Below are 14,727 nucleotides of genomic sequence, written 5' to 3' on the forward strand. Positions count from 1 at the left end.
CGGTCCTGGCGCTTGCTGGTCTTTCTTGGGCGCCCTGGAGCCTTTTTGGCAACAATGGAACCTCTCCTTGAAGTTCTTGATGATTCGATAGATTGTTGACTGAGGTGCAATCTTTCTAGCTGCGATAYTTTTCCCTGTTAGGCCATTTTTGTGCAGTGCAATGATGACTGCACGTGTTTCTTTARMGWTAACCATGGTTCACAGAAGAGAAACAATGATGCCAAGCACCAGCCTCTTTTTAAAGTGTCCAGTGGTGTCATTCTTACTTAATCATGACAGATTGATCTCCAGCCCTGTCCTCATCAACACCCACACCTGTGTTAATGGAGCAATCACTGAAACGATGTTAGCTGGTCCTTTTAAGGCAGRRCTGCAATGAAGTTGAAATGTGTTTTGGGGGATAAAGTAAATTTTCTAGGCAAATATTGACTTTGCAATTAATTGCTGTTAAGCTGATCACTCTTTATAACATTCTGGAGTGTATGCAAATTGCCATTATAAAAACTGAAGCAGTAGACTTTGTAAAAATTAACATTTGAACCATTCTCAAAACTTTTGGCCATGACTGTACTCACTCAACTAACTTAACAACATATTAACATTAGAATGAGAAACCTGCTGAGAAATGTGAAAATAAAACTCAGAGTACATAAAACCCTCCAAAACAGAGATCCTAGTTGCTATGGAGATTTCCGCCTTTTCTTTGAAGCAGCGGCTCCGAAAACACAAACACAGAAACAAAGGCCGAAAATAAAATGGTGGACGTCAACATGGTTTACGTTAGCGTTTTACCATTAGCTTCTGTTAAATTTTATTTTGGAATAGCACTTATGCATTAAATTCCAATAAATACAATGTTAGCATAGTGCTTTAGCATTAGTCTATGCTACATAGCGTGTTAAAATAGAGGTTTAGCATATGCTACTGCTAAATATCATGTTAGTATAGCGCTTTAGCCTTAGACTATGCTAAATACTATTGTAGCAGAGAGCTGTAACAGTAACCTCTGCTAAATAACATGTTGGTATAGCTCTTTAGAATTAGCATATACTAAATACCATGTTTGTATAGTGCTTTAGCATTAGCCTCTGCTAACTACAATGGTAGCATAGTGCTTTTACATTAGCCTCTGCTAAATGCCATGATTGTATAATGCTTTAGCTATTGGCAAACTAATGTTTATGTTTAGTTTTTTAGAGTTAGCACACCTAGCTTTTAAGTTAGCGTTGTCTAACTCTGTAGTTACATATGATTCTTGTATTAAAAATAAGATGTTTATTTTAAATGTACTTATTGATCTATTTCTTAAAAACCATAAATTTTAAACAACGTTCTCCATAGGAAGAGCCATAACCATGAAATATAGATTTTCTTACTGATGCTACTCAGACTACGACTCCTGAGTAAATCTAGCGGATAAAGTGAGTGAAAGCTAGCTGGAGGTGTTTGAATCCACAGCCGTAGAGCAGAAAAGGGGAACATTCTGAAACTGTGTCCTTTGGTATGTAGACAGACAGAACCAGCATTCTGGACCCAAACACGTCAGCCCGTATTGTTGCGGCGCTCTGTTTACCTTCAAGCCCTCGACGCTCTTCATTTTTGCGTGGCCACCTGTCACCGGGCGCTCATTTATAACTCAAACGTGTTCCTCGGCCTTCCAAACAATGCCAGAACTGTGAAACTTTCTGTTATATTTACACCGTGGGGAAATCTAAATATTTGAACTAGTGTTTAATGGCGGGGGATTGTGCGCTCCATCATATCGTACACAAGCTCGATTGTTACCTTGGAAGAATCGCAGAGCTCTATTTACTTTGGGCTCCTGTGAGTGATATCTGCATCGAAGCTGTTTGCCATATTAGTGAGCTAAGACCTGAGGCTCTCCAGCTGAACTATCGCCACTGTGTACACAATTTAGATTAAAACCCTGTTTATATTGCAAAAGAGGTGTATTTTGTAAGCCCTTTACCCCCATCCTGCTGCGTATTTAATCAGGAAATATTTCCTGTGCAGGCTGGTATGTCCTAATTCATATCCCAGCTTCCACCTTTAGCGTTTGGGTTCATGGCTCTTCAGAGCGTCAAATCTTACTTTTAAGATCAGAAACTAACATAAATAATGAGGAAATAAAGCACAAAAAATCCAGTAAAATAATTAGAATTCTCTGTTTCATTAACTCAAATTTAAGACTTTTTAAGACCTTTTCGAGACACTATGAATGAAGTTTAAGACCTGAATCATAACAGGAATTATAAAAGAAAATGTAATATTTTATATTGTAGTGCTAAGCTTTTTTGTATGTAARCTAGCTAGCTAGGGTTTATTAGCAGCTAGGTAGCATTAGCCGCAATCACCTTGAATCTGAATGTAATGACTCGAAGTTTTGCCTGACAGAAAAGTCCAAGAAGAAAAACAGAATATACAAAATAAGATAGTTAAGATAAAATTTAAGACATGAGATTCTTCTATTTAAGGCCAAATTACATATTTTCAAATGAATTTTAGACATGTTAAGGATGTGTGGGCAGACTTTCTTGGAACCTTTAATTCATAATCTACCTCTTTAAAAGTAACTAACCCTCCACATTAAGAGCTCAGAAAATCTCTAAATCCAGGTATTCAGGTGTTCAATCCGATTGATCAGAGCTCAAATGTATCAATCCCAGTAGCTACTAGTCTGGGAACTGGTCCAGACCTGAAGAAGATCTGAGTTTAAACTGTGAAGCAGTTCAGTAAATCTCTAAAACCTTAAATAAACGGCTTCCGACACAAATTTAAACTCTTAAATCCTTTCCACAGATAATCTAACGACCCCTAATCTACGAGGCATCAACTCCTCAACTTCAGATTAACTTCCAGGCCTTTGACTCGCCGCTGATGCTGACTGGCATGGCGGATCAGCGTCTCCAGCAGTGCTGACCGCCTCATGTCGCCGTGGCGACTCTCCGCTGTCACCCGGTCGGGATTTAGAGATCTGTGAAAGGAGGCAATTTCAGATTATCGCGTCCCGATCGGCGTTGTCGTTAATCTCCCCGAGCGCCGTCCGTATGCAACTTTAATTTGGGCACTTCAAGCTGCGGAGGGGATAAAGATAGCTTTTGAAGATTGCTTTTCATGTTGGCTGCGCACATCTGAGCGTTTAAGTGCAGCAGAAAGAGATCCGGAGAGATTTTTTTATTTATTTTTGTGGAAGAAAAATAAAAAAATGTGAGTCAGTTTGAAGAGGCTGGAAACCGGCTGCGTTGGAGCCAATTTCCTGCTATTGTTTCACACTAAAGAGATAAACACGTTCTGCCTATCAGAGCATCTTCCATATTTATACTTTAAGAATATCAAAAATACAGTAAGAGCTACCTTTTTCATGATATTCTTAACCCTCCATTTTGTGCTCCACCTCTGTTCCGTAGATGTATTTATTTTTTGTATTTCTTGACTAATGCAACATATATACTCCTGAAATTCCAGTACATTATAAGCATTAAATAGTTCTAGAACCAAAAAACAATTGGCTTACAAACACCAGCCAATATTTATGTAAAGTTGGGATGATTTCCTTTCATCATAAGGTAGAAAACAATGAAACATGAATAAATTAACAGGAATGTGTTTAAAAAATGTGTTTTGAATGGAAGTCATCACTTAAAAGTGCCAAATTTAAATTTAAAAGCCAAATGGTTTAAACAAAACATTTTCATTTCATTATTTTGAACCAAATCTTTCTCAGATAATGAGATTTCAGTCGGCTCAGTCCTTTGAGAGGGAGCCATTTTAGGGCCTCCTGTCACTTTAAATCCAAATAAAATCCAAACAGATGAAACAGTTATACAATGGTACATCTTTGAAAAGCATAAATGGAGCCTCCTGCACAACCACCAAGAATGCAGAAAGTGGTTTCTGGATGGTAAGTCAACAACAAAACACTTGTTTTTTCCAGCAGCCATTATACACGCATACAGCGGTAAAACCAGCTGGTCAAATGTATTGGAGCTCAGCCTGGGTTGCTAAGTAACGGATGAAACTCTGCATTGGTTGCTAGGTAACGACATAGTGCCCATGGAATGTGACTGGGAGGTTTTCAAATTAAAATTGAAAAAAACTTTATTGATCCCAAAGGGAAATGAAATGGCGAATGTTGAATAAAATAAAAATCCTTCTAATTATTTTGAAACAGCTCATTTTCCAGACATCAAAAAACACTAATATATTGCCAATAAACGGCTGGGTGACTTTTTTTTTTTTTTTTTTAGCATTGGGCTGAAGTAGAAACACAAATGGAAGTACAAAGATGTGAACTTTCTATACTAGGTCCCCTTTAAGGATAAAATAATATTAATTTCCATCAAAGCATCCAAAACTAAACTACATTAACAAGCCAAGAGCCGATGGAGGAACCAGGAGTGTTACCAGCTTCATTCCTCCCTGCCTCCATGTTCCACAGCATCTGTAGTTAAACGGCTCTCCTCCAAACCTACAGCTCACTCGGGCCGCGTCGCAAACGCTGCTGCGCTCTGAAACGACTGCAGCGTTGGAACCGGCGCTGCTCGTTACGGACCGACGGGTCGCTCCGATCGCTGCAGCAAAGCGTCCCCGCGGCCTCGGAGACGCGCGGCTCTTTGTGACTTATGAGCGTGGACCGGGTCCAAGCGCCTGCGGCCTTCCTGTTTATTTGTAGCGACGGCGCAGGTCGATGGCGGAGGCGGCGGCGGCGTGGGGTCCGGCGGATCCAGCTGAGCTCGTGTAAACACCCGCCCCGGGAGCGGCGCTGAAAGTGGCTATTTTTCTCCAGTGAGAGGATTTTAAAACAATTTTACTGCTCATTGTTTTTAACCCAGAACCAGCCTCTTAAAAACGTCGGACAATCCGGCGATGCGACCCCTCGAGTGCTTTGTGTACGCGGTTCGACTAAACAGTCCTGTGTTATGGCTCGTCTCGCTGCGACTCGTATAAACTAGTGAACTTTCTGTCCAACGGCTCCCTGACGCTTCTCTAACTTGAAGATGTTCAGGAGCCAAACTGCACTTTACTGCAGGCCTCAGAGAGCCTCAGCTTCCTGTGCTAAAGGCTGCAAAATGATATTAAAATGATGTTAAAGGCTCTGGGATTACTTACACATTCATGTCCAGTGGCATTAAAAAGTATTTCCCCTTACAGAAAAGATTCCCTTATATGGTGGCTGAGAAAAAAGAACAAAAGCCAACATTTAAACTGAAAGAACAGTAAAATTTACCACTTAAACTAGTCATAAATTGTTTCAGCTTCATCTCTTTGAATCTTTTGAGGATTTTTCTCTTATTATAGTAAATTATTGCATGTACACTACAAAAACTAACATTTTTAACAAGTATTTGTGTCTAGTTTCTAGTGCAAACACTGTAGTACTTTTGAAAAAAGACAACACTAACCTAGAAGTAACTTTTTATCAAAACATAGGAGCTCGACTCAGATTCCTCTATTTGTTTATTCACACTTAGATGCTTTAAATTAAATGTCTGGAAAATGTCGGTGAAGTCAATAACATTAATATTAGTTTTAGCGTTGTTCTGTTTTATTAGTATTCAGATGTTCATCAACAAGAAAATTATGTGGAAGGTAGAAATGGAAAAAGCAAAAAAATCTGACCAAGTATTTTTCTCTAGTTTTTAATGCAAATATCTTACTACACAATAAAAAAGTTATAGTTCTACTAGAAAACTATAATCTGCCAGTGAACTAATAATTTATAATCGATATTAAGGAATTATTTACATTAAACAAGCTCTCATATCTTACTGAAAATGTTTTTCTAAGTTAGTTTTCTTTTATTTAAATGTACTCAGATATTTGCATTAGAAACTAGACCAAAAGTATTTGGTAATATTTTGTGTTTTTGCAGTGTATTCTGTAAAAATAACACTTTGTTCAAGAAATCTCATGAACTAAATGTCTCTTAGTAAAATATTCCTAATAAAAACTCACAGCTTGAATAAATCTGAGGTTTTAGAGAGAATAAAAACAAACTTTTCAGCCGAGCTGCTCATCATTTTAATCAGGTTGAGTTGCTGCGCCTTCATTTGTGGACGTGCTGGAAAACATTAGATAATGAGCGTTCAGCCTGAACCGTCTCCCTGTCACTCTGGACCTGCAGCGTCTTCATCCGGACGCGTCTCCAGTCCAGCTTGCGTAAAATGGCCGCCGTTCTGTTTGTCAACATGACACCGGGCCGATCCGAGGGGAAAACCCGCTCATTCGCTGCGACAGAACCAGGACGGCGGCGGCGTGGAGTTCTGGGGAAACGCGGGCAGCGGTTTGAGTGTTGCCACCATGTGATAGCTTCTCCAGGCTGCCTGTGAACTTTGACCCCGCTCCCAGAGAGAGGGGGGGGGGAGCGGGATCCGGGCCAGGGGTCAGAGAAATGTCCCAACAGCAAAGTCTAACCTCGTTTCGCCGCGGCGAACAAACAGAAGCAAACAGTTCGGCTCGCGTGTTCTGCAAAGTCGAAAGGCCAAAACAGTGAAGATGGCCGACTTTGGGGCTTCTTCCAGAGCGCCACGGCGTTTCCGTAGGCGACGGCGGCGTGGGCGGCGGCGGCCGCTCAACCCCAAACAGGTTGCTCTGACCTCACAAACTCTACTGCTGAACTTTACACTGCAAAAACACAACAGATAGGAGACAATAAAACCTGAAATATTCAGATTATTTCACTTCTAACAAAACATTTTTCTTTTTTTAGAAGTGAAATAATCTGCCAGAGGAGGTAGAACCTTTTCATCAATCTTAGGAACTATTGACTAAAAATAAACTCTTATATCTTATTGAAAAATTACTTGAGTTTTGTCTTAAGAAACTAGATCAAAAATACTTAATATTTTGTGTTTTTGCAGTGTAAAGGTGAACCATTTCTACCTTCCACTTAATTTTATTGTTGAAGTTTCTGTTTGAACATAGAAAAACCTTAATAGAAAAATCCTCAAAGAGATATTTTAGGATTTACTTAAATAATTTATGAGCAGTTATTATAGTTAAAAAAGGAAACTCAGTTTTTTTTACTGCTTATGTGTTAAATAGTTTTGTTCTTTGAGCTTCAGTTTATTTTTGTGCTTTTTTCTGAAAACATTAACATAAGTGATTTTTTATGCTGTTTTTTCATTGTTTATTCCTCCCATTGTTTTCCTCTAGACAGCATTTCTGTGAATCTGATGATTTATTTGTTTAAAGTTTTGTAGCCTTTTTCAATACGTTTTTTGAAGACGTTCCATCTTCCTGAACTATGTCTTTTATTGTTTATTATTCCATTTTTTGTTGTCAGTTTTTATGTTTTGCTGACATTAAATCTTTTTAAGCTTTATTTTGTTTCCTGTGCCATTTCATGCTTTTTAACACTGTTTACTTTCTTTAATCACCATGTTGTGTTCATCAGTGTCTTTCTAACCTTTTGAAGCCAATTAGTGTCTTAGTTTAGTGATTTTGTGTCTTTTTGGACCCGTGTTGCTGCTTTGTGTTGTTATAGTTGCTTTTTATCTTTTTGTGACATTTTCTTACTTTGCATTTGTTTATAATCTGTAGTTTTAGTGAATTTCCATGTTAATTTGTGTCTCCTTGTTGCAGATTTCTGGATACTTTGTGTAATTTTGTTAACATTGTGTCGTTGTTTTTACTCGTTTTCTGTATTTTCAGAAATTGTGTCATTTTGTGGACATGCTGTGTTCTTTCATTGCCACATTGTCCTGTTTGGACACTTTGTGTCTTTTATTGTAGCTTTTTTGTTTCTGTTCTCTCTCTTAGACGTTTGTATCTTTTTTTACTCATTTGTTAAACTTGGTGCCTCCCTGTGACGCTTCATAGTTACTGTTCTCCTTCTCTTGCTATTTTGTGTTTCTGTAGATTAATTTTTGTGTTTTTTCAACATTCTGGGTCTTTTTGTTGTCATTTTGACATTCTGAGTCAATTATTTATACACGTTTTCTCTTTTAGGACAGTTTTTTTACACTGTTGTGGACTTGCTGAGTGTTTTTATCGTCCTGCATAATTTTGAAGCCACTTTGACTCAAGTGTCATTACTGTTTATTCTTTATAGCCATTTTTGTCCTTTTAGACCTATGTTGTTACTCTTATCACCATTTCTCTTGACTGTCACGTCTTGTTGTTTGGTTGACATTTTGTTTGGTTTTGTGGTCATTTGACATTTTATTTCCTTCTTCTGTTCACTTATTTGTCTTTGGTTGCTGTTTTTTGTTTCTTTTGACATTTTTTTAGACTTGCTGGGTGTTTTTATAGGGAGTTTGATTCTGTGTCATAGTTTGTTTATTCTTTATCATAATCTTTGTCTTTTTAAACCTGTGTTTTGCCCTTATAAGCATCACTTTGTTTGGTTTTGTATCAATTTCATCTTGTTTTGCAGTCATATTGAAGTGCTGTTAATTTGCCTCTTTATGAAGACATTATGTCTCATTTTTTATTCTGTTAGTACTTATTTTTTTATCTCTGTTTCCTTTTGTTTTTTCTCAACATCTTTCTGTGAAGAAAAATAGCCTCATAATAATAAAATAGGTCATTTTAAAAGTATCCAACCTCTTCAAACCAAATCTTTTTCAAATGAAAAGTATGTGGAGCAGTTTTTGGCTCCTGCTGACCTCTGTGTGTGAGTACATCAGTGGAAACAACATCCTGGACACACAAGCAGACAGGAAACTGGCCTGTAGCGCCGAGAACAAGATCTCCTCTCAAAGACTCGCTGCCAGTTTGAAGTCGGACTCTGAGGCAAATCAGAGATCTTATTGGGTTTGAAGTGGAGAACACCCGCTTCTCCGTTCACCTCCGAGCGATTCTCCCCCCAAGAGAAACAAAACAACAACAAGGTCCTGAGGAAGAGGAGCGGAGGAAGAGGAGCTGAACGTCTTGGAGGCAGAGCTGGTCTCAGATCAGAGGAGCGTCAGTGACCACATTAAGGATGATGCTGCTGCAAATCTCCCTCAGACCTGATCACGCTCCGTCTCTTCGCCTCCAAGCCTTTCGACATCACTGGAAACATGTCAGCACCATGAAAAGCAGGAATCTGAGGCGCTTCCAGCTGATGGTTAGTCGGAGATAAAGACGGAGGACTCTGACCTGACCGTATCACTTTAACTTTGGATTTTAATTACAATAATTAGGCTTTCAAAATCAGCGACCTTTCAAACTCCTTTTCTTTTTTTTAATCTATGACAGAAATGAGCTTTACTGCATCAAACTACAATAATGCTGATTCATCTTGTTCAGCCATTTTATAAGAACCATCAGTTTTTTATTGTGTTTTCTGGTAAAAAGCTGAAAGTGAAGGTGGTTCTTTTTATTTTATTGTTTTCAAAACTAAATTCTGCTCCTGATTCAGTGAAATGAATAAACTTCCTCTCCTCTATTAAGTTGCTCTTTTTATTATTATTATGTTTTACTTCTGTCAAGTTTTAATCATTTTAGGATTACCTGGTTTGATTTTATTGCATTTTGTTGATTCATTTATGTCTTCTTGTCTTTTTTTGACCCTTAAAAACTGTTTACCTACCAACCAACCAACCAACCAACCAACCAACCAACCAACCAACCAACCAACCAACCAACCACCTACCTATTGGTTGGTTGGTTGGTAGATGGTTGCTTTATAGATGTAATAAAGCAACCATCCATCTAAATCAACCAACCTGTATGTCCATCCATTTATTCCTGCCAGATTATCTAGTATTTTCAAACAGATGGTTTTCTTGCTTGTTTTTCTTACTCCTTGCTTTAAAGAAGCAAATTTAACACCAACCAGTGACTTTTCATGCTAAAATTGTGGTAAAATTTCCACAAGTTGTCCTGATTATTTCTAAACAATATGTCTTCAGCCCATTTTCCTGCTGTCCTTCATTGCGTGAATTTGCATCCGTGATGCGGCTTATTTGCTTTATAGACGTATAAAGACAAATGACAGCCAACAGAAGGCATAGTTTCAAAGCTGGACGTTGTTTTATTCATGCAGACAGGAGCCTGCTGGAGACTCTCTGGAAATGTGGTGGGAAGTCAAGCGAGCCGAGATAAGGGTTGTATAGAGCAGCGGGGGGAGAAATAGTCGAACAGGAACTGCTGGATGCACGGCTAGAGACAAATATTTCATCAGCAAAGTTCCCACATCCAAACTCTTGTGAACACACCCCGCCCCGGGTTTGTGTTTGCCTCGCCTTGACACTGGTAAATATGTGTTTTCCTCCGCTGCGATTGGAGATTGACTGCATAAAATGACTCATTGTGGCGTCTAAAAAGCAAATCTGTTGCTGAGCTTATTGACAATGCGGGCCGAGACGGGAGGATAAATAAAGAGACACAGGGAGGAAATGAAGGCGGCTGCCCAATCATGACGCCTGCTTAAGACCTCTGAGTGCTACTTTACTGTTGCAATATTTTGACTGAAATCTTAATGCAATGAGGATTAAAGGGATTACAACATAATCTTGAGTAATCCAAAACGCCACGGACGGAGGAGCACTTGTAATAACGGCGTAAAACCCGTCCGGAGGTCTGACAACATTGTCAGTCACAGCGAGGATTAAATATTTGCGGGAAAAACTTTCGACTAATGCCCGCAAACCGTCGCCGGTGGAGAAAGGCCCGGGTGCCGGCAGGCAATTTGGTAATTTAAGAGACATATAGCACCTCGGTGAGTGCCGGCCGGCCCGCTGCCAGGACAAAGCCCGGCTTTTTAAGCAGATTTACTCCTCCAATTTTTGTTTTTGATCAATGCTCAGGCAGGTTCATTACGCTTGGAAAGCAGATGGGGGGGCGACTTGAGGAATGAAAACGTTCCCACAACCACAAATCAATTCTTATTAGGTTTACTGAAATGTCATCAATGTGTCCATTAGCTTTTCCATTAATTTATATTTTCTCCTCAGGAGAAGCTTGTATATTTTAAGGATTATGTAAAGCATCAGCAGAAATTATCTTTTGAGCTAAATAACCCACATTCATCGACTTGAACCTGCCTTTAATTACAAGCCTTCACTCAATAACGGCCGTTTGCGAGACACATTAGTGGGATTTGATGCCGACCTTGCCTGGATGCGCCCTGAAATTCCCCCCGCTGCTTGATTGAAGTCGTATTGACGCCGAACTCCTCTCAAACAAACCAAACCCTTAATTTCAGTGAATAAAAWCAAATTGAGTGGGAGAGAAGCTTTTAGGGAGGAGAGGCGGCATTAAGAAAGCAGGAATTTGTGTCAAGGAAGAGGAAGCAGAGACGCTAACAGGGTGACAGCACCAGGAGGGCGGCCATCATGACGGCGGCTGCAAACCGCCAAACTCAGAAACACACATCGCTCAGGACATAATCGGAAACACTTCCAGTCCTTTACAAGACCACTGCAATTTCAATAAGTGAATCTCTTTAAAAATATCAAAACCATTGAAGACTTTATTTGGCTCTGCTTTGTTCTGGTTCTCCAGTTTTAATAACCAGTTTGAGCCTCTTGTGGTCTTTGTAACTTTTTGTAGTAATTTTCTGTTATTTATGGTCTTCCGTATCTCATTCTGGGTATTTTGTTTCCTTGTGTCTTTGTAAGCATTTTTGTGTAACTTGTAAAATCTTTTTGGAAAGGTTTTGATTTTGTGTCTTTTTGTTACATTTTTTGTTTTATTTGTGTATTTTTGCATCTTTTTTTGTAGAATTTTTATTTGTCTCTTTTTGGAGCCATTTCTTCTCCATTTGCAGTTATTTGTATGTTTTTGTAATTTTGTCATAATAACATTACAGAGGTGCAATATTTACCTTATTATTCTTAGAACCATTTTCAGTTGTCAATCTTGTAGTTTCATTTTTAAATAATCATAATTACCTTAACATCCTTTTCTGATCAGTTATTATAAACGCTTGTTGTCAGTCAGACTGAAGCAATCAAAGAGTTTGTTGTGGAAATACTTTGACAAACTTTTTCTTCAAACCATATTTCGTACTGATGCATATTCAGGCCGTTGTTGCAGGAGGTCATGACGCTTCGCTGCATTAATCGCCAACATCTTGGACTTTGAAATGTCAGGTTGCATATTCTGATGGAAATGTTTCCCTTCACACTTAATTTGGTGCTTTTCAAGTCAAAATCTGTTTTTGATTTCTTTAAAAAAAAAAGCATGTACGGAGGTCAATAAATGTCAGCCGGCTCTCCAAAAAGTTGAAATGTTTCACTCAAAACATTCAAATCCGCTGTCAGTCAACTCCACCTTTTGGCCTTTGTGGTGTCGGAGGGGAACATTTCCAGGACGGCGTCTCTGACTCATCCTCCTACTGCTCGGCCGTACGTGGGTGTGACATTTGACCCCAGAACGCCGCCGCCTGTCCTGCAGCAGACGACTGGAAACATTCCAGTTTTCTCTCCTAACAGGCGGAGATACGATCAGTAGGAAGTCCTCACCTTAACGCAGGATTAGATTATTATTCTGCAAACACACTAAATGATCTGCTCTGATTTAAAAACTGTTTAAACTTTAAACAAGAAATATGTCAAAAGTCAGCAGTAGCATTATATTTATCAACATGAAGCTTATTTATATTTAGGTTCTCAAACTGGTCAAGTTGATATCTTCATTATTTTATGTTTGTAGTTCTTTGTATCAATTCTGTAACTTTCTGTGGTAAATTTATGTTTTTTGTTGCCATTTTGTATCTTTATGATGTTACTTTGTGTCTTTTTTTCATGTGCTATTTTTTGGTCACTGTATAACATTTTTGTGCTTTATTAAATTAATGTTTTATGTTACTTTTTGTATCATTCTGGAGTCGTTATTAGTTTTTTCTGCTGTTAGTTTTATATCTTTTTTACAGCTTTAATGAGTTGTGTAACTTATTTCACACATTGTCAGTTTTCTGTGTTTCTTTTTGGTCCGTTTATATCTAGATATACGACATAAATAGTTTGTCATATTTTTAAATTTACTGTTCTTTATTTTTTCTATTTTCAGTTTAAGATTAGGTTTTTTAAAATCATTTTACCAGAGGTAATAAATGAGGAAGATGCAGAAAAACAATAATTTTAACAAGTGTTTCTTATTAAACTGGTTTTAAACAGAGGTCTTCAACATAAGGGTCGCTACCTCTAGGAGGGTCATGGCGGTACAACAGAGGGTACGTCTGATTTCTGACTTTTTATGCGTTTTTTGTGTATTTGTTTTTAAAATTCAAACACAATATGTACAAAACTGTTAAAAGGAGACAGAGAATATTGTATTTTAGTCATAAATTTGTAGTTTTCTACAGAAGGGTCGTCAAATTTTGGACTTTTTATACATTTTCTGTATATTTAAGAAAATATATGTACACAATTATTAAAAGGAGGCAAAAATATTGCATTTCAGTCACAAATTTTTAGTTTTAGTGAGTAAAAGTGTTAAACATTCAGCATTTTATGCAAAACAACATTTTGTTGGTGGTTTATCAGGTGATCAGCTTTTTATTCAAACTTTAACATAGAAATGCTTTATAGGAGAAGCTGTGTGTTATTTGGACAGTATTATTACATATTAGTAGAATGACAAATGGTGTTTTTTGCACCACCTCTCCATCAGTATTAGGGTCTGAAAAACGTTGAAAACCTTCAGACTTCTGCTCTAAAATGAATCCTCAGAAACATGTGCTGCCCCCCAGTGCAGACTGCCGTCAACAGCAGCCGGCTTTAACTCAGATAACAGGCTGGACATGTGCCTCAGTCAGCAACAACACCACCAGCTCCGCGCTTCTCCAAGAAAAGGAAGGAAAAAAAAGCTGCCAGGCGGCTCAGACGGTTTATTTTTCCTGCCTATAAGCCATAATGAGGTTGTGCCCTGGGGAATCAGTCGAGCGGAAGGTTATTAATGCCTCAAAAAGGGAGGAAAAAACAGAAAAAAAAAATCCACTGCACCTTCTGCGGCCGCGGCGCGAAGGCAGGGAGAGACTGTCAAACAATTAAAGTGAAGTGAATTCCCTGAGACGGAAGAAAAACGGACAGCAGCGTCCGGCAGGATGAGAAAACCGTCTGCTGACCTGCGAAGTGCAGGAGTTCAGATCAAACAGGGCGGAGGATCATTACTGTACATTCATCTGTCTCTAATCAGCCGGCTGTAATATCTGACCGGCTCCCACTGGGAGACGCGGCTCCTCTTCTGTTAACTGGACCCTGATTGGAGTCGGGCGGCGAGAAAAAAACAGGTGAACGTGTGTTTATGCTCTAATGTCAGGATTCAAACTCCAGCTGCATGATTTCACCGTTCAGAACAGCACTTTAATTATTTTTCTGTCCAATTTGTGCATGAAGCTGCTTTGCTGCACATCATGTCAGAGATGTTCCTTTTTCTGCTGCCTTCCTCCTCACTGCTGAATGTCTAATGAGGGCAGAAAAAGAAACGGCCTTCTCCAAAAGGAGGATTTTCTTCTCTAAGGTTGGAGAAACTTTTGCACATGTGCCTATTAATTATGCTAATGCTGGATGGCTCCTAATTTACACCTAAATCCAACGTTCAGTGCCGTGGCAGCGACTGCTACAGGAAACAAGGAGAGGGAAAAACAAAAGCTGCCGAGGTTTTGGAAGATCAACCTGATCGAGTTTAGATAAAAACAGAGAAGATTTTATAAAACATGGAGAGAAATTTAACTGAGATACTTAGGAAAATACACAATGATGGATGGATGGATGGATGGATGGATGGATGGATGGATGGATGGATGGATGGATGGATGGATGGATGGATGGATGGATGGATGGATGGATGGAT

General features: G+C 38.8%; 1 protein-coding gene across 3 annotated transcripts in view; it reads right to left on the reverse strand.

The window, feature by feature from the left end:
- LOC108167039 (uncharacterized) overlaps positions 1 to 14,727 on the reverse strand; it is an 84,076-nt gene that overhangs the window by 31,649 nt on the left and 37,700 nt on the right. For 2 of the 3 annotated variants that reach the window (XR_001777452.1, XR_001777450.1), the window contains exon 4: positions 2,484 to 2,974. The exons of the other annotated variant lie outside the window; for it this stretch is intronic. The gene's annotated coding sequence lies outside the window, so the exon portion shown is untranslated. Of the gene's footprint in view, positions 1 to 2,483; positions 2,975 to 14,727 lie in introns of those variants that run through there. 3 annotated transcript variants of the gene reach the window in all.

This window comes from Poecilia reticulata, linkage group LG2 (assembly GCF_000633615.1).
Source record: "Poecilia reticulata strain Guanapo linkage group LG2, Guppy_female_1.0+MT, whole genome shotgun sequence".
Lineage (NCBI taxonomy): Eukaryota > Metazoa > Chordata > Actinopteri > Cyprinodontiformes > Poeciliidae > Poecilia > Poecilia reticulata.